Here is a 19,400-nt window from a genome sequence, read left to right on the forward strand (position 1 = left end):
AAGACGGTGATAACAAGGATGTGTATGCGCGTGTGGTTGTCCAGTCGTGTATGTGTATGCGTGTACAGGTCATAGCTGCTTTGTCGAGGTCTGCTCATCATGAAGACAGTTCCGGCTTATCAATCCATGGCCGCGAAGGAGGGGGGTGGTGGTGGGGGCCCTAGACTCCATGCGTACTTCCGTCCAGGGGAAAGGCCAGATAGCGTTGTTTGTTTTGGAGGGACGACCGCCAACAATTCCAGACAGCCTTGAGTCCTTGGTCTGCATCTCCTCACTGGTGCCGATCAGTCGGATCCGGAAATTCTTTCCGCAGCGTGGATTCCAACTTCTCCATGGTGTTGTCGATCGTGCGGAGTCGCTCCAAAACCGCAACAATATGAGCTCAGTCACCGCTTGAGTCTTGAGTGTTGGACATTCGCGCCAAGCCATCCAGAGTGACCGGCAGCTTCTTCACTTCCAATAGAGCCGCTCCCGTCGGTTGAATTTTGCGATAGAACAGAAAGCTGCCAACACCAAACAGCAGCATACCTGTTATCAAAAGGCCAATAATGTAGATGTTAAACAGCCCCTTTCTGCCACTTTAATAGATTTTCAAAAAAAATTGGGCAGTCATTGCAAAAGGGTGCATGAAAAAAAAACTTCAAGAACCCATGCTTGAAATGGAACAGGAAGTCGGCCATTTTGGTTTGGATCAGCCATTTTGACCATATTTCCTCATCAGTGCCCCGTGGAAAGTTTTAGTTAGTTTAAAGTTTTAGGCTAGCCCACAGACTTCTGTGGTCAATGCCAAATTGGGTGGACATATCTATCATAATAGGACAGATGAAAAAGTGCCAAGGAACCATGACCTAAATTAAACAAGAAGTCGCCATTTTGTATTTTGACAAATTCCTATGAGAGAATTTGGCCAAAGGGCTCCAATTGGAAGCGGATGGCAAAATTGAGAAGCCATTTTGCATATTCCATCTAAAGTAGGCGGATTATAGTGACAAGAGTTTGACGATGATTGATTCTTGAATCTTGACAAAGAAATTCCAAAGCTCAGTGGGAATTTGTGCTCCATCTCCTCCCATTTCCGATGACAGCTGACAGGCGGCAATGACATTTTTAGTCATTAACGGCATGCACTCACAGGAAATGAGCGCCGGTATGTCAATATCCCGCAGTGACAGCGACTCTGCACTGCGCCTCGCTATTGATCCGTCTCTATTATCATTATGGATTCCGGTGCAGATCAAAATGGCGCATGTCTTTGTGTCAATGCTCAGAGCTAACGGGGGTGCGAAAGGACAAAGACTGCAAAGTGGCGACGCGTGTGGGTTGGATTCCAGCAACATCAGGTACACCAGCTAATCAGATCTTTGTCATTAGTTCTCAAAATTAGGAGAAGAAGAGGCATGCAATATTCATTCATTCATTCATTTTCCGTACCGCTTGATCCTCACGAGGGTCGCGGGGGGTGCTGGAGCCTATCCCAGCTGTCTTCGGGCACTAGGCGGGGGACACCCCGAATCGGCTGCCAGCCAATCGCAGGGCACACAGAGACGAACAACCATCCACGCTCACACTCACACCTAGGGACAATTTAGAGTGTTCAATCAGCCTGCCATGCATATTTTTGGAATGTGGGAGGAAACCGGAGCACCCGGAGAAAACCCACGCAGGCCCGGGGAGAACATGCAAACTCCACACAGGGAGGCCGGATCTGGAATCGAACCCGGTACCTCTGCACTGTGAAGCCCACGTGCTAACCACTGGACTACCGGGCCGCCCGCATGCAATATTATGGAATGAATTTCTGAAGTCAGAAAGCAAAAAGCTGTAGGGATGATACTACCGATTATTTCAATAATTGGATTGGATCAACTTTATTGTCAAATGTACTGTATTGTAACATACAACACAGATGAAATTCCTTCCTCTATCGATTCATCTGTTAATGATTTTTCTCGATAATTGATCGATTGGATAAAAAACTTTTAAAATGTTTTTAAAAACGTCCATCCCTTTATTCAAAAAAGGATATTACCGTAAATTCCGCACTATAAGGTGCTACGGAGTTTAATGAATGGTCTATTTCAAAACTGTTTTCATATATAGGGTGCACTGTCCGGTAGTCCAGTGGTTAGCACGTCGGCTTCACAGTGCAGAGGTACCGGGTTCGATTCCAGCTCCGGCCTCCCTGTGTGGAGTTTGCATGTTCTCCCCGGGCCTGCGTGGGTTTTCTCCGGGTGCTCCGGTTTCCTCCCACATTCCAACAAACATGCGTGGCAGGCTGATTGAACACTCTAAATTGTCCCTAGGTGTGAGTGTGAGCGTGGTTGGTTGTTCGTCTCTGTGTGCCCTGTGATTGGCTGGCAACCGATTCAGGGTGTCCCCTGTCTACTGCCCGGAGACAGCTGGGATAGGCTCCAGCACGCCCCGCCCGTGGAAAACGTGAGGATTAAGCGGTTCGGAAGATGAATGAATGAATGAATGAATGCATTATAAGGTGCATAGAATAGAAGCTACAGTAGTGGCTGCAGTTGCATTATACATCCACTAGATGGAGCTACGCTAGAGGGAATACAATATAATACAATAGGAGCTTTATTTACATCGAGCTTTCACAACCGCTGCAGCAAAGCACTTTACAGAACACATAAAATACTATGTCCAAGAAATCAGAATATAGACTCAAATATAAAGTGGATCGGATTATAAGGCACACTATCGGCTTTTGAGAAAATCAAATGATTTTAGGTGCGCCTTATTGTGCGGAAAATACGTTATTTCAAATTGGCAGTGCTGAAAAGCGCACAAACAGGTTGCTGTTGATATAAGATATATCAAAATATCAATATAAATTGATATGTAAGAGAAACGCAAAGGGCATTTCTATTAGGCCATGGACCAACATACACAAAGAGATGTATGCTATAAAATCTTATCAGCTAAAAATACTTGACCCTCTCACATGGCTGTCATCTCTTCAACCCCCTAATTCTCCTGCGTTGGTGCCGCTCTGACATAGAACGGCCAAAGGGGAAAAAGATGATGGGCAGAGTGAAAGGAGCCCTTTTGACTAATGCAATCATAACACTTAGCGCTAGCCATCCAAACCCTTCGCAAGCTCCTTTTATCTGCCGGGCTGGAGGGCAGACAGCTCCATTTGGGATAGAATCTATTCCCCATCCCACAAACGGTAATGGAGTCTCCGCTGATAAATGTGTCGACTCTTTTTTTTTTTTTTTTCCCCACTGTGAGATTCGCTAGGTATGTGATTGGTCGAGAATGGTCACTCTCCAGTCACATGACAAACGAGCCCGGCGGCCATTAATCATAGCGCGGCTTCATTTTGCCATGGAATTGCGGTGACTAATTGCGCTCTGATGGCAGCTGTTAGCAGATGGACCGAGTTGGGAATATGGCGCGAGCGTTTGTGTTGTTGAAATTGCCGTGGAAAACGAGCACCTGGGCAGAAAATCGGTGCCATTTAATAACAACATGTCTTTCAGAACATTTTTGCATCACATTCAACCTGGGTCAAGTAATGTTCAAAATCAATAGCATTCTTGCTTGGCCACATCAACATTTTTGTTTTGGTGCCACATCCATCTTGTGCTGAGGAAACTTCCAACTTCAACTTGCTCGGAAAGAGATGCTGCTTTCTGAGTTCTGCTAAAAAAAAATCTGTTGTTTACGATTACTATAATGTATTTACTATTAATACAAGAACAATTTTTGTTGTTGCGCTAGGTCACAGGTCAAGGCTAGTGGGCCAGATCTGGAACACAAACATTATTTTGTTGTGCCAAGTCCATTGGTGGTTGGAGAATGTTCAAAATCAATAGAATTCCCAAGTTGGAAAAGAAAATTAAATTTGACTCGTTAAGCACAAAGTTGGGTGGACATTTTTAAAATGTCCCAGCCCGAGTATAAAAAAAATGTATTTTATGAAAACCATCTTGCATTACCGCATTACTCTAAACTGAAGTCATGCAGCATCATTTCAGTCAAGCTAAGTTCACAAGGCGCTAAAAACGGTTGCACACATTTCCATATTTTTATATGGCAGAAGACATTCATTACCGCGGGGCGAGGGGCTCCGTCAGGACCTAACGTTTGCCATTGTGTAGCCACAAAATAATTATTGGTTGAGTAAAAGGTTAATTGCCAGACGGAACGCGAGCTATTGTGATTTCATTGCGCCGTTAAACGTCAGGGTTGTGAAGTAGGCATCGGTAATTTGCTCATTTGGCGCAGTGTAAATGAAAATGAAAAGAACAAAAAACGAATTCCCAGATGAGTGCTGAAAGTTTGCAAAGCGTTGCTGAGACTTGCTGCGGAAAATGTCGCGTCAGATTTTTGGTTGGCAAGTTAATCATGAAGAGACCCAACATGGCATTTCAGAATCCGAACGCCATTTTTAGAGTGATTTCTTGGGATCTTTTGAAAATCTACCCCCCAAAGTCACTTTTCATTGGTAAGCATGTCTATCGTGAGCAGACCCACAAAAAAGTCTCAAGTGACCATGCCCAAAAAGTTACAGAACATTTTGCTTTAAAGCTGCCGTTTTAGGATCTACTCCCGTGGAATTTTTAGGTAGTCATGTCCGTCAACAAAACTTTCTCAACCAACCAAAATTTTATAGAAATCTGTCTTTTTTCTCTCTCTTTCTGTCTGAAGCTACCATTGTACAGGGGGCTGGCTTCTTTGGATCCTTTCCCGCTGGAATTCTTTTAAAAGTCCGCTCCTTTTATAAAGCAACATGAAATTTGGTAGTCATGTCTATCATAAGTAGACCCACAAAAAAAGTACCAAGAATTCATGCCCGAAAAGAGTATTTTTGTTTGAAGCTGCCTCATGAGTGTCCTTTTTTTGGGATTACTTGGGCCTTGGAACACCGTCCAAGATTTTGTCTAATTGCCACCAAATTTCAACGACATATGCTAAAGACGCAGACAACGTAAATCTGTGAAGCATTTGAGTTTGCATCATTGCATGTGTGAGGAATTGGGAGGTGACATTTGATCTCTTTCCATAGTGCAACACAGAAGTTTGGGAAAAATCAACCACCAGAGCTCATTTCACTTCAAAAATTTCAGAAGTTCGGCAGCTAAGCGTGCTGATCACGAGTCGACCCACAAACAAGCTTCGGAAACGCCTCTCCAAAAGCTTATGACTGCTCATGGACGGCATGTCTATCATATTTCATGGTCATAAGTGAAGCTGTTTGAAATCCGGTAACCAAAGTGATGAAAGGCTTTTCACTCTTCATCGACGACGAGCCGGTGGGTTGACCTGATCGTCCTGACCTTGGAGGCGTGGCAGAAAAGTGCGCGTCAACAACAACGTAATTACCTTGACTCTTGATGGACGGAGCTGCCAGCTGGATGTTTGATAAACCGTAATGAGATGTCCCTGCATTCATTTCACGCAGGTTCACTCGGAAATGAGCCGATGGCGATGGCGCTAATAATTTATACAGCTTCCATTAGGCTGTTCTTCTGACAAGATGCTCCTCGGAACACTCCCTCGACGGTCTGTTTCTCACTTGTTAATCTTTTGTAACTCAATGTTACGATGCTACCCTCCTGCCCCAATTCCCCCTGACCCCCACCTGCGAATGACTAAGAGGAGAATCACAGCGAGTGGCAACACATTGCGACGACTCAAAACACCTAATCTATATTGAAAAACGGCCGCCTATGGAGACCAATGTTTTTTTTTCACCTCTCATTTACCGACTGTATTTACTTCCCTCTTATGCATTTGGAGGAGCCCGAAAGATAATGAAGCCGGCACGGCAGAGTATAAGGCCCACCGTAAAATGGCTTATAAGCGGACGTTCACAAGAAAATACACACCTGCACACCAGGGAGTTGACTCGTGCGCACACAACCGACTCCATTATCTGTAAAAGGCCACATACAGTATAGTATTCTTTTTTTATGAAGACACAAACAACGTGGCGATTGTCGAAGAAGAAGGGGATGAACCGGTCCACTGTAGCTGTTCTACAAATAATACCAGGAGAGGAAAATGGCAAAAAAAAGATCGAAACATGTTGATTTGAGAGGCACTTAGCATTACCCCAGCCGTGCATTTCGGGAAAAAAGACTCACCCCGCTTAGCTTTTTAGCCATAGGTACATACACACAGACAGTATTTGACATTTGAAATATAGCTAACGGTCAGTATGATAGTAAACCACACTATATAAATCAACTGTACGGGTATTGGCATTGCTCGGCTGCATCTTGGTTCTTACCTGTTTTTTTTTTAATATCTGTGACTGTGTGACACTGTTCAGATGCCATTCAAATTCAAAATTGCAGCAAAACTAGCGGCAAATTTTTGACCAGCAATGAAAACTGCTGCATCATGCCGTTAGCAGGCCTTCGATAACAGCCTGCCAGAGCTCAGTCGCGGCAGCAGTTTCAGGTAATGTTAGCATCAAATGTTGCGATGTGATTTCGTTCGTCCGTTTGGTTTGGATGCGGCAACGGGGGTTCCGTTACCATTTCTGCCAATGGAAATGTGTTAGCGAGTGGAGATTTGAGTGGGGTCAGTTTTGGGGTGCTTAACACGCACGCATACGGGCGTCTACGACACAGGGGCTAGCCTAATTCATCAATTTAAATTTCATGAGTCATTTTTTTTTTCAGGACCATAACTTGTGTGTCTGATTCCTTTGATGAGCACAGGTTTCTCATCACTATGGTTACCAGCGTCGTATCCACAGTGGGACTCAGACTCGAGACCCGCTGGGCCGGAGCTGGCCGCCTTCAGACGTTGTTCTTTCATCCAAGAGGCTTCATAACCCAGCGGGAGCGCCGCGGAGGTGCTCCTGCTGTTGTCGTTTCACCGCAAAGTGTTGAGATACTTGTTTTTCATGATATTTTGTTACTTCAGCTGTTGGTGTTAACTTTTTTATTTTGTGCGTATGCTGTTCCCCCCAATGATGAGAATGTTGATTTGGTTGACCTGAGGTCCTCTATGGGTGTGCGGCGCACCAAAAAAAAAAATTTTATATATATGTATATATATATTTTTTTAATCACCATTTGGCCCACTTTTGGGACACAGTAAGGGAACAAGATTTAATGACATTTTGAGTGAAAATCAATAGCTGGACACGCCCTTTTGTCTTCATTGTGCTATTCCGACATGACCTCACTATTTCCTTCGTTGTGAGTTTACGTGGTTTGATCATTGACAGCAGGCTGCCTTTAGCGCAAATGCTAATGTTGTTCCGTGCATCTCGTCGTGTGATCACAGCTTGTCGCACTGGCGATGTCGTCGTGGATGAAAGCGGTTTGTCGCCGTGCATCCGCGCCGCCGTGAACGAGCTCGAGGTTGTGAGCTGGGATCAAAGCCGAGATAATCTACTGCAACGTTCCGCGTGAACACCAGCGCACGCACCTCTGGGATGCTGAATTTTCATTAAGAGCAAACTTCCGCTTTTTGCCACGGGGTGGGGGTTGGCCGGTGCCAAACGCTCGGAAAACGGCTGCCAGCCACTTGACCTCCCGGCAAGTTGTGGACGGCTTGGCATCGCCTCCGACCGCTCAAGCTGTTAATCTAGTTCGGCGGACAACGCGATGGGCAAACAGGAACACTTGGAGCACAGCAGACCTCTGCCAAGTGCCGAACGAAAGTGGCTTGCGACATCATGCAAACAAAACACTAACTCGATGCATCGATTGAGGAAGAAACACTTGGGAGATTGTAGTCAACCATCTTTTACTCCAGTCCTGTAGGTGGCGCTAAAGTGCATTACAATTCCAGTACACATAGCATAAAATTTAAAACTACAGTGGGTCAGAAGATCATCCTTGTTACGAGAAGTGTTTTGGTCCTGATAAAGTTTGAATCCCCTTTTAAAGATGCATTATTCAAAGTAGATTTTTTAAAAAATCAATCAATTAAACAAAGCGTGTGACGGAAAAGTGGTTGGGACTGCACGATTGTCCGTGTTTTATGTTGTGTGTTGTGTTTATTATTTTACTTTATGTTGCAGCTGCCGCTGTTGTAAAAGCGCTATATAAATCAGCATGTATTGTGTTGTATTGTATTTTTCAAATTAATGCTTTGTCATAAATTAGAAAAAAAAATATTTTCCTGGCAACATTATTTTAGGTTGAATTTCAATCCCCAAGAATACGCTTCCAATTAGATGTTCAAATTAACCCTTTTAGGGACAGCGGTCACTACAGTGGACAGCCTATCATGTTATCAGGTTGCAGGTTATCATTATTGGTGCATGAAAGGGTTAAGGAAAGAAAATAAATGTTTCCTGGATACGGGTAGGGTTTGGAGTTACAGGTAGTAGGTTAGGGTAAAGTTTAGAAATAGGGCTAGTGGGTCAGGATTTTTGGTTAGTTTTATGGTTAGAGTTATGGGTATGTTGCATTGAAAATACAATTTTTCCAAAAGTCAAAGATCCAGAGAGAATGCAACACCTTACTACAAACGTCTGGTTAGAGTTAAAGGAATGCGTTAGTGAGTTTGTTTGTAGGTTAGTAGTCTGTGTTGGGGAATACTTTTGGGTTTGTTGATTCGGGTTTTGTTAGAATTTTTTTGTGTTGTTAGGGATTCCGCTAGTAATGTACTTTTGTCTTTACTTTGCTTTTAGAGGTTTTAAAATCTTGTTTGTAAACGCATTTAAATGTGCTACTTCTAATGAAGTGAAGCATATTGAGTTACCTTGTGTATGAAATGTGGTATTTAAATAAAGCTCACTTGCCTTGCCTTGAGGGTGAGGTTGAGTTGGATGGGTTTCATGTGTTGGGTTTGATGAATGTAGGATTAGGGTTGTTTTTGCAGTACCTTTAAGGTTAAGAGCATTTCTTGAAAGTTTTTTGATGGTGACCAAAAAAAAAAAAAATCACAAAGCCCTTCATCAAAGTGAGTGTTATGGATTGTCAACTAGGAGTAACGGGTGATGGGTAAGCAAAAATAAAATCTGATCTTAAAAGACTCACCCGGAGGGTTTATTCTTTTCATCATGCGGTTTGTCAGAAAATCGACGCGAAAATACATCAACATTACTGACCCAAGATCTGTTCTGTCGGACTTCGTACCGGGTCCTTGGGTTCTCTTTGAGCGGTTTCTCATCCACTCATGTCACACACTGTTGTATTGTTTTTTGTTTAGTTTTGTTTTTTACACTATGAGGCCTTCCACTGCTAATAACCGTTTTAGACGACCTGGGAACTGCATCGTGGATGTGCACGGTTTCCATGGAGTTCAAGTGGATCAACCACCTGTGAACCAGTTAATACTCGCGTGTCCTCCAGTGAGGGGCCTGTTTACAAGAATTCCATTAGGCCCAGCGAGGCTCGGCATCTTAACGCCACCCCCGGAGCTTGTCTCGCATCCAATCTGCAACGGATCGCCTCTCTGTGAGAGTAATGAGAAGCCGCTTCTGCCACGGAGATTTCCTCAAAGACAGGCGGATTAGGGATTCACGGGAGCTTGTGCCAGATCGCAACATCCCCCCAGCCTACCACCCTTCACTTCCCCACAAATCAATTCTAATTTTGCCTTCCGCGTCGATATCCCGCACACGTCTTTCTCCTTTCCCACCAACCATTTTAAATTCCAGGATTTGGTTGATGTCTCGCTCTTGTGCTTGTATACGGAGAAGTGATCGCTCCCCGAGTGAGGATTGTCATACAGTCAGATCTCAGGTACTTCCACATTTTTTAAGAGAAGCTAATGAACAGTTCTTTGTTGGAAAAACTCATCTGCGCATGCCTGCCCACGTATTCTTGTGCTGTTTCTGTGATGCCACGAGATGGCACCCAATCGTCCTGCTCCTTCTAAGGAGTCATGTTCGTGAAGGAGTTAGCTAGCATTAGCCAACGGTCGATAGGCAGTTAGCATGCCCTCAAACAGCAAGGTGATACCAGTTCACAGTAGAGATTTTACTAGCAGGGTAAAGATTAAGACTCACTTGCCATATACGTATTTAAGAAATGACAGAGTGACTCCCTGTATCACTGAGTAAACAACACAATAAAATGGCTCCTAGGAAAGTAGTCATTGGTATGTAAATTAGTTGCCAAGCTACAAGATCCATGCTAGCATACGCACACTTGCGGTACATTTTGTGTTTCTGTAAGGACATTTATTTTTGAGGGTGCTGTTGTAACATGGGCTTGGAATGATGTTAACGTTTTGGGGAAGAATAATTACTTGACATAGGACAATAGGAAATTGTAAACATTTTTTGGGGCTGGGTGGCGGCAATGCTGCTAAAAATTACAATACCTGATTAACTGACGCCGCCACCCAAAAAGTAGGCTTATCAATCAGACGCTGTTAGCTAGCCTACTATTTAAAGGATATAAGCGGGCCTGGTTTTCAGGAAATGATGTATAGGTTCAAAAAGGAAAATACGGTGAATGCTTAACAGGGAAAATACGAAAGTTCCCTGTTATTTACCGTCCTTAAATACGATCTTCGAAATACGTGCGGATTTATAATTGTCTTTTCATACCTAAGAATACATTGACACTTGGCATCACATGATCCGCACGGCCACCGCACAGAGGAACCAGCGGTGATTACCAGCATTGTGCTAAAAATCCGCCACACTGTGCACCTGATCAGAAGCGGCACGGCGCTCGGCTCACGGGTGAGCCACGCGCGTTCGGCATGTAATTATGAACCGGCGCCAGGCAATTTTCTACTTGGCGACTCCGAAACTGCGGCAGGAAAATGACACAAACGCGTCAGAGGACAATTTTGTAATGACGGAGTAGAGCCGTGCCGCTCCGCTCGTGTGCCGTAATGTGCGTTAATGTGACATAATGTGCCATTTTACCCTTCAAAACACGCCGCAAATGCACACTGACTGAATGCGCTGACTTTGAGGAGAAGATGGAAGGCTTGTACGTTGGAAGATAATTATGATGACTGTGTTTACAGTGTTTCGGGAACGCCATGCATCAATGAGCCAATTTATGCCAGTTTGTTTTCCCTGTGCTTATCCGAGTTTGACCTGTTAGGCCATCGCATTTTTTTCTTTTTCCTATTCAGAAAAGGGCACCTCTAATAGTTGGATGCCACTCAAGTGCTTACACTGGGCTTATCCAAGAATGGCCTGTGACTGCCAGCAGTAACCAACCATCAAAAGGAAAATATACTCACATTTTATAAACACATTGATATTGTTATATTTTCTTTTTCAGAAAGTGCAACATTTGTGGATGCACATCCTTGTTTACGCTGTGCTGGTACTACCATGGCCAGTGGTTGTCTTGATAAACTTGAAAATAATACTGCATATAACATCTTAAATCTTTTCTTTTTAGGAAAGTATAACATCAGTAGTTGGATGCCAGTCCTTGATCTTGTCCAAGCGTGATCTGTTCCGGTAACTAACAGACGTAACAGATTTGTATAAATTGGCTGTGCAATCTTCAGACATGCTCCTCCAGGTCAACATCATGAATCGGAGTAAATCTACAACTTACTTTTTCTTTTCTGATTGATATAAAAATGATTTAGTAGATATAAACACATAACGGGGTAGGACTAGATAAGTTTTTTACTTCATCCTACTCCCTTGAACATAATAACTGTGTTGAATAAAGACTGATTTCTTTCTTTTTACTTTTTTATCTACCTTATTTTCTGTCAAATTATTACTGTATATGTTTTATGTTCAATAAACAAACAAACAACAAACAACAACAAACAAACAACAACAAAATCTAGCCGCAGATGATAATAAACAGCAACAGCCTTCGTCATGTCTTTTTCGTGAAGCGCAACATCAATAGTTAGATGCCACTTATTGTTTTTTGCTGTGCTTATCTTAACCTGGTCTGTTACAGTGAAAGAAAAAAAAAACCTGCCGACTGCCATCATGAAATCATAAGCTATTGAATCGTTGCTATTCGTGATGGCTTTGGACTGAGCGTTGCTGCGAAAACTCACCCCGACCCTGAAAAAAAGGTTTTGAAAGGTCTAAGTAGATGCCACCAGATGCCAAGCACTACTTTTCCACGAATACTGGATGTAAATTTACAAACGCCTTTTCATGAATGTATAACTGTAATGTCCTTGCATGATGGAACTCCAGCAGCACACTCACAGGCGCCTTCCCGCTTCAGATGGATGCGGTGGTCCATCGCAGCTTCACACTTGACCCACCGACCCCCCATGAGCCTCACGCCAGCTTGTGCTCGAAGTCCAGTGCGCTTTGATGTCACCTGCTTCACTGGAGCCATTTTGCCTGCCTGCGCAACTCGGTATCTCCAATTTGCTAAATTTTTCACAGTCATACGCTCACATTCATACAGTCACCATTCACATTGCAAATAGGACATTCCTTATTTCTATATGCAAGCTGTACTATGTGACCTCATTCACACCGAAATGGGTCAGCGGATTCATGTATTTAGACTTAATTGCCATACATGCCAGTATATCATCACAGTGTGATGACAACCATCCATGTCCAATTATCCAAAAGTCTCACAGGAAATAATGGGAGTGAAATCAGCTCAAGGGTAAAACTAACTATAAATAATCAAATAGTTTGAACGGCGGTGCTATTCGGACGAGTCAGGCATGTGGAAAACAAAGTGAACCACTGTAATGTAAAATATCTCTCTGTCTCTCTCTCTAGATCATAGGTGTCAAACTCAGGTCGTGGAGGGCCGCTGCCCTGCATATTTTCCAAGTCTGCCTATTGCAACACACATCAGGGGTGCTCATTAGGTAGATCGTGATCTACCAATAGATCTTAGACAGGTCCCAAGTAGATCCGAGGAGTGTCGAGGAGAAGAAAAAAAAAAACAACCATTTATGTGTCTTTGTACATGTTAATAATATATATTTTTGTGTTAATGTACACTGCACCCCTATCAGTCTCATTTTTACCCCAAAAATATTTAAAAATAAAATAAAGCAGGTCAATCTTGAATTTACGGTGGCGCGTGATTACGTCACCGGAAGTTGTTAGCTCTCAGCAGTCTGCAATTGCAGCTTGTGATCAGAACGGTTGCGCTTTATCTTTTATCGTCATGATTCTCATTCAGAGTTTGCTTTGTGTACAATTCACCGAGGGCACGAGCAAAGAATAGGAATCTAGGAGGGCCCAGGGAAGCACTTTAAAACGGTACGTGTGAGCTACGATAGTTAACAGGCTGCAAAAGTGCGTCGCATGCCTCAGTTTCAGGCTGCTTCTCATCAGGTTGTGTGCGTGCATGTGCGTGTGCGTGTGTGTGTGTGTGTGTGTGTGTGAGCACCCCTGCTCTAGATGGCTGGATGGATGGATAGATAGACAGATATGGTGGCGCTTAACTTGAATTTTTGTGGTGTAAAAAAGTTTTAAAAAACAACCAAACCTACTGGTTTGGCATGCAAAAAAAGATAAAAGAAATGTGTTTCTAAATAAACAAAACATGTTTGAAGAGAATTGGGGGGGGGGGGGGGGTTAACCCTAATGGCACTTGCTTGGTGTTGCCAAAAAGTGTTTTAACCCTTTCATGCACACCCGTAACCTGATAACATGATAAGCTGTCCACTGTACTGACCACTGGCCCTGTAAGGGTTAAACAAGCAAAGCGCCAATATGCGTTTGTTAGGGCCACATCAGAATTCACGTCCATCAGGGTTCGAGGGTGTGCCCCTCCCACCCCCAAAATAAGGTTCATTAATTTGGTTGGCACCAAATTTGCTAGCGATGCGACGGCTTTTTGAAGTGAATGACAGGCGGTGGCTACTGAGTGTGTGGCGATTTGTTGTCCTTTTTACTCTTCAAGCCACATGTGATTGGTCAAGATGTGAGGCTGCATTTGTGTGTCCAAACTAAGCAGAAGGGGGAAGAGGGAGGTGACCCAAACTGAAGTGATCAAAAAACAACAGAGAGAGAGCATTGCTACTGTGTTTTTAAAACAATTCATTGTTTGAGAGTAAAATTTAAATGTCATACGGGAACGGGAACACAAACTTGCTGCATTAGTCATTCCAAAGTGAAGCGATATCTGAACACAGCCCGGGAAGAGATAGTTTCTGCCGCGCGCCCGAGCGTGAGTGCCGTTACCGATCGAAGCGAATCACACAAAGTGTGGTCGTATTAAAGCGGACTAAAGGGCGCCTGGCTTCTTAATGTCACAGTGTGTTTCCAGAGCACTGATTCAGCTACTTGTTGAGATGTACAGCGCTAACCTTTACAGATTACACTGACATTAAACGCTGCATATGGCAAGCGGGGGGAGAAGGGGGTGGTTTTCCTGGGAAGCAGGCGGCGTCCTCTTGTCACCTCTATCAGCGCAAGTAATTACAACACCTCAGAAGGGACCCTCATACCCGCTCAAGGGGTCATGCAGATAAATGCCCCTTCCCCCCTCCTTGCGAAGACACAATTATCTTTTCAACTTTGGGAAGAACTAGTCAGGGACTTTCCATCCTCCAGTTACAGTGTCTTCGTAGTGATGCCACATATAAAAACGGAGGCTTCATGAAAAGAGTCAACCCAGGCCACTTGGGATTTTTTTTTTCTGTTGAATGTATCAAATGAAAAAAGGGAATTGCAATCATGACAAAAAAATGATAAGGTGGTGCAAGTGTCTGGCCGTGAGCTGTGTCTGACAGCAGCTCCTGTGTGAGTGTGCACACAGTAAATAAGTACAGTGCACCCCTGCATGTTCGAGGGTTGGCATTCCTTATTTGGAGATTTTATTTTGGACCCTTGTCTCCATAAATTATTTAAATTTTTGAAGGAAAAAAAAAATGTTTAAAAACAGCAGTAGTTCTCCAATGTTTTCGCGCCAAGAAATTTGCCCCGCCCCCCCCCAAAAATTAAACAAAACTAACTCTCATCAACACAGCCTCGACCATTATGGGCGGACTTTTGTTATTCGAGGGTTAGCAATGGCGTCGCTGTACGGCAACAAACTGAGTGTTGTTGCTTGGTTCTAGAGCCAATGTAGAGCAGAGTAAATATGTACGCTAATCACTCACACACAACACACACACGCGCGCGCGCGCACACCCACACACCCACACGAGGGTACGATGACGATGATGATGATGATGCGTTCACGGTTGGCTGGCTTCAATTCCCACAGTGTTCCGATTCACATCAGGTTGTGTATTAGAGATAAAAAAGGGCGTCGAGGACATCCTTCAGGGGAAAAAAAAATACATATAAACAAACCTTCTGTTTACTTACTTACTTACCCTGATAAAGTTTGTTCACGTGGGTGTGCATCTTTTTTTTGGGGGGGGTGCAACAGACGAGGGAACCCAAGTGTGAAACAAAGCAAGCAATCCCTGATGTGCGTGAGCCCTGCGGCACACCAAACAAGTGAGTCCTGGTTCTCACCAAACAAGGGAACTCTGGACTTTGTTGTTTGGTGCACACCTTGCCTCACAGACAGTTGGAAATTCTGATACCAATTCACGTAACACAATGACAGGGACACGGCTCACTCACGTACAGGTATATGACAATAGTATCTACAGTGCTGTGAAATAGGAATTTGTCTCCTTCCTGACTTCTGTGTTCCTTGCATATTTATCACAAAGTTTTCACTTCATCAAAATAATGTCAATACTGTATCACACATAAACTACCCAAGGAAATACAAAATGCAGTTTCTTTTAATGTCAAGTTCATTCATTAAGGCACAAAAACAAAAACAAAAATCCCAAACTACCTGACCCTTATGTGAAAACTTAATTGCCGCCCCCCTCCTGTTAAATCACAAAGTAACTGTGACAAACGATAGTTTTGGGAACGCTGAGTTCACCGAGCCCCATATTTGTTGAATCAAGAAATCACATAAATAGAATATGTCAGACAAAGTGAAGTTGGCTACAAGATCTCAAGAAGAAACAAACGCATCATGCCACGATCCCAAATTAGAAAAATGGTATTGGAATCTGCCAGTCTGGTAAAGACTACAAAGCCATTTCCAAGACTCTGGGGCTTTGGCCAACCACTGTCAGAGCCATTATACACAAATAGAACAGTGGCAAACATTCCCAGGAGTGGTCAACTAGCTAAAATTGCACGGGAGAACCACTGCTGTCCCAAAAAACACCAAGGCTCATTTCACATTTGCCGAAAGACATATTTATGATCCTCAAGACTTTTGGAGAAACATTCTCTGGACTAACAAGTCAAAAGTTTTTGGGATTGTGTGCGGCCGGTTACAAATGGCACGGCATTTGATAAACATAACATTATGCTAACAGTGAAGCATGGTGGTAGCAGTGCGATGGTCTGGGGCTACTTGTTAGCTAACCTTTTACTCAATGCAAAAAACACACACTCCTTCAACGTAGCCTACAGATGAGCTACACGCACGTCACTGGCGATAACCTCCAGATCCAAGACGCAAGCTAATTTCACAGTCAATCTCTATGGAATTTTCATGTCTCATGAAAAATCCACGATACGGAAATTAGAGCCACCGTCAGACTTCAACAAATCAGCCCTCTTTGGTGGTTGTGGCCACATTTCCTAGTTACAAATGGCTGGTGTGACGGAAGCCGAGGCGGAAGTACCACAGGAACCTTGTTTGGTGGGCGTCGAGGTTCTTTTCTTCTTACTCATTTGGGATGCACCAGAGAGTGCTCATTTAGTAAGCACCAAGGTTTCATGGTTTGGTGGGCAACATGGTTTGCTTGTTTTGGTACGCATCACTGCAACCATTTCCTTTCATTTAGGTTTCATACAGGAGATTGCATATCCATTGATCTCAGCGATCGAGGGCAGTTATCAATGAACATGTGACTTAAGAAAAAGAACTCCAGTCAATTTTCTCCCTGTTTGCAGCCAGCATCCATCAGGCTCTGTTGCGCTATGGCCCCGCGTGCAAGCAGGAGCAATTAGGTGCGAGGATGCGTGGCTAACAGCTGCTGATGAACGAGGAGTGGCGTGCATTGACGGCCTTGTAAAAACACGACCAGATGCTCGAGAGGAGCTTCGCTTGCTTATTAGCGGGAGGGAAGCGCTGGCGTGATGACGAGGGTCTATGTGGCCGTTTGTGTTTGTTTGCCGTCCTACCATGACTCCCGGGGTGTGTATGTGTGTGTGTGTCGCAAATTGGCAATCCGTAAGCTCGAGGAGGTTCTTTTCTTTAGCGAGCTCAGGAGATGAGGTCAAGGCCCCATTTTACTGCTGGAGAGAGTGTCATTTCGTTGCTCCTTCGCTGTTTTTACAGGCCCACAGGAGAGGAAGTCAAGTGTAAACCAGCGGGTGGGCAGGTTTCTGTGCCACAGCTGTTTTTGTTTAGCTTTTAAATCACACCGATGGGCCAAGTTATTTGAATAAGAGATTTTTAAAAAATTAAGAAAGGAAACATTTTTAAACCACTGCACCGATTAGATGGTTTAATAAATCTTGAGTAGACCAAGGATCAAAATCACTAAACCACCTTAAACGGATGACTGTCCGAAACCACGCATCTTACAACAAGGACCAAAACCATGAGAAACTGGCCAACACCACAAAACTACCTGAAAGGGTCTAGGACCAAAATCCCTTGCCACAGAACAACAACAAAAAATGACCAACAAAACAAAGTCAATTGTAACAGATCAGGAGGGCCAAATACAAAAATCACTCACCATAGAACAAGGACCAAAACTACCAAACAGTGACAAACATCATAAGGCCATCTAAAAATGGACCAAAACCACCAGCAAGGGACCAGCACTATCTGAACTGGTCAAGACCACATGCACCTGACCTGCAAAGAACCATACGAGTAAACCACTTGCAGACAACCAAGGACCAAGAAAACCCCCAAAGAAACACGGACTAAGACCACCTGCAATGGACCAAGGACCAATATCACCAGAAACAGACCAAGGACGAAAACCATTTGCAATGGACCAAGGACCAAAAGCAAGCCAGCGCCTGCTATGGACCAAAGACTGAAACCACCAGATTGGAACAGCAATTGCTTTCAGTGACTTGAAACGTCCAAAAATAAGCTGAGCCAGGTGCCGCTTCACCCATCCGAAGAATCCTTTTGATGCATTTCCAGTCCAGATGCTTATCTTTAAAGCCCTTCCAGCGGAATGTGTTTGAGTGAATCTTTCATCAGCTTCAGTCTTTCAAGTCCCGTGCCGTCACCAAGTGTCAAGGGCCCCCTTGACTGGAGTGTGCCACTCCACCCGGGGCTTGACAGACATTTAAAAGCTGAAAAAGTGGGCGTGCGGCAATTACAATGCACGCTTTAAAAAGTGCAATAACAATAGTAGAGTGTCTGATGTGCATGAGGGGGATTGTAATAAAGCTCAGGTTCACCTGCTGAATGTTACAGGAGTCGCACTCACAAACTATCAATGGAATCGCTCTCGCTATTAAAATTATAGCCTAAAAGTTTCAGGTTAGGGTTAATTTGTGTTGGGTTTAGATTTAATGTTCGGCTTGATTATGATAGTTAAAATGATAGTTGGTTTGGGTTGAGGTTAGGGTTAGTTAGATCCCTGGTCCCCCTTAAAAAGTGACCAAGTAGATTTGCGCCAGCACAATTATTTAGCCATCCACACACTAACACACACAAGTCACAAAACATTAATTCAGAGACTCCTCAGGGTTTTGCGGCTCACCAAAACACTTGCTTGTTTTCTCTTTACTCAAACAAATGTGTTATTTGTCCACAGGACACACACACACACACACACACACACACACACACGCGCGCATGCACACACACACGCATGCACAGTGTAAAAAGTAATAACGCCAGCAAAGTGCAAGTATTGCTGGTCAATATTTCCTCTGGCAGATAAAGACTGTGGGCAGCAGCCAGCCAGCCAACACAAACAATGTTGGGGGTTTTTTTCCCCACACTTTCAATCTGTCACAGGTTGTGAATTCACCTCTTGGGGGAATCTATGAATGCTCATCTTGCTCATAAAGCATTTTTTTTTTTTGGAGGGGGTCTTTCGATTGGGATCACCAAAATCACACTTCCGAGTTGATCTCTTACTGTTGTCTCAGGCGTGTTTGTGGACTGTCAGGTGGACTCAAACCAGGAAGTGGTCAGCTGCTCCTGAGAAGCAAAGAGATGCTAATGTCACACTGTGGAGTATTTCATAGCCATGGTGCGCGTGGGGAAAATATACGAAGCTGGCAAGCCGAACTTCTTACGCATGGCTACATAGTACATATAATCAGGCTAAAGTGAACACTAATGACAAAGGAATGCAATTTTGTTTAAAAAAAAGTGGAGTCAAGTTGTGCTAGCTGGCTACAACTAAAATTGTATGCAAACACTGCGGTCATGTTAGCCAGCTACTGCTAACGCTGATGATGCATGTCAAATAGTGGCGCGCCATAGTAATATTTTATCTCGCTAATGCTCATGATGCATTTGATTTAATCCGTGTTAACTTGCCACATTAATTGAATGTATGCTGGCTATCGCTACTGG

At 43.8% G+C, this 19,400-nt stretch overlaps 1 protein-coding gene across 4 annotated transcripts in view; it reads right to left on the reverse strand.

Annotated features, from left to right (window-relative positions):
* The window catches only part of LOC127597881 (alpha-1,3-mannosyl-glycoprotein 4-beta-N-acetylglucosaminyltransferase C-like), a 76,223-nt gene that overhangs the window by 23,839 nt on the left and 32,984 nt on the right, over positions 1-19,400 (reverse strand). For 2 of the 4 annotated variants that reach the window (XM_052061240.1, XM_052061241.1), the window contains exon 3: positions 18,957-19,019. The exons of the other annotated variants lie outside the window; for them this stretch is intronic. The gene's annotated coding sequence lies outside the window, so the exon portion shown is untranslated. The remainder of the gene's footprint in view (positions 1-18,956; positions 19,020-19,400) is intronic. 4 annotated transcript variants of the gene reach the window in all.

The sequence above is a fragment of the Hippocampus zosterae genome, chromosome 3 (assembly GCF_025434085.1).
Source record: "Hippocampus zosterae strain Florida chromosome 3, ASM2543408v3, whole genome shotgun sequence".
NCBI lineage: Eukaryota > Metazoa > Chordata > Actinopteri > Syngnathiformes > Syngnathidae > Hippocampus > Hippocampus zosterae.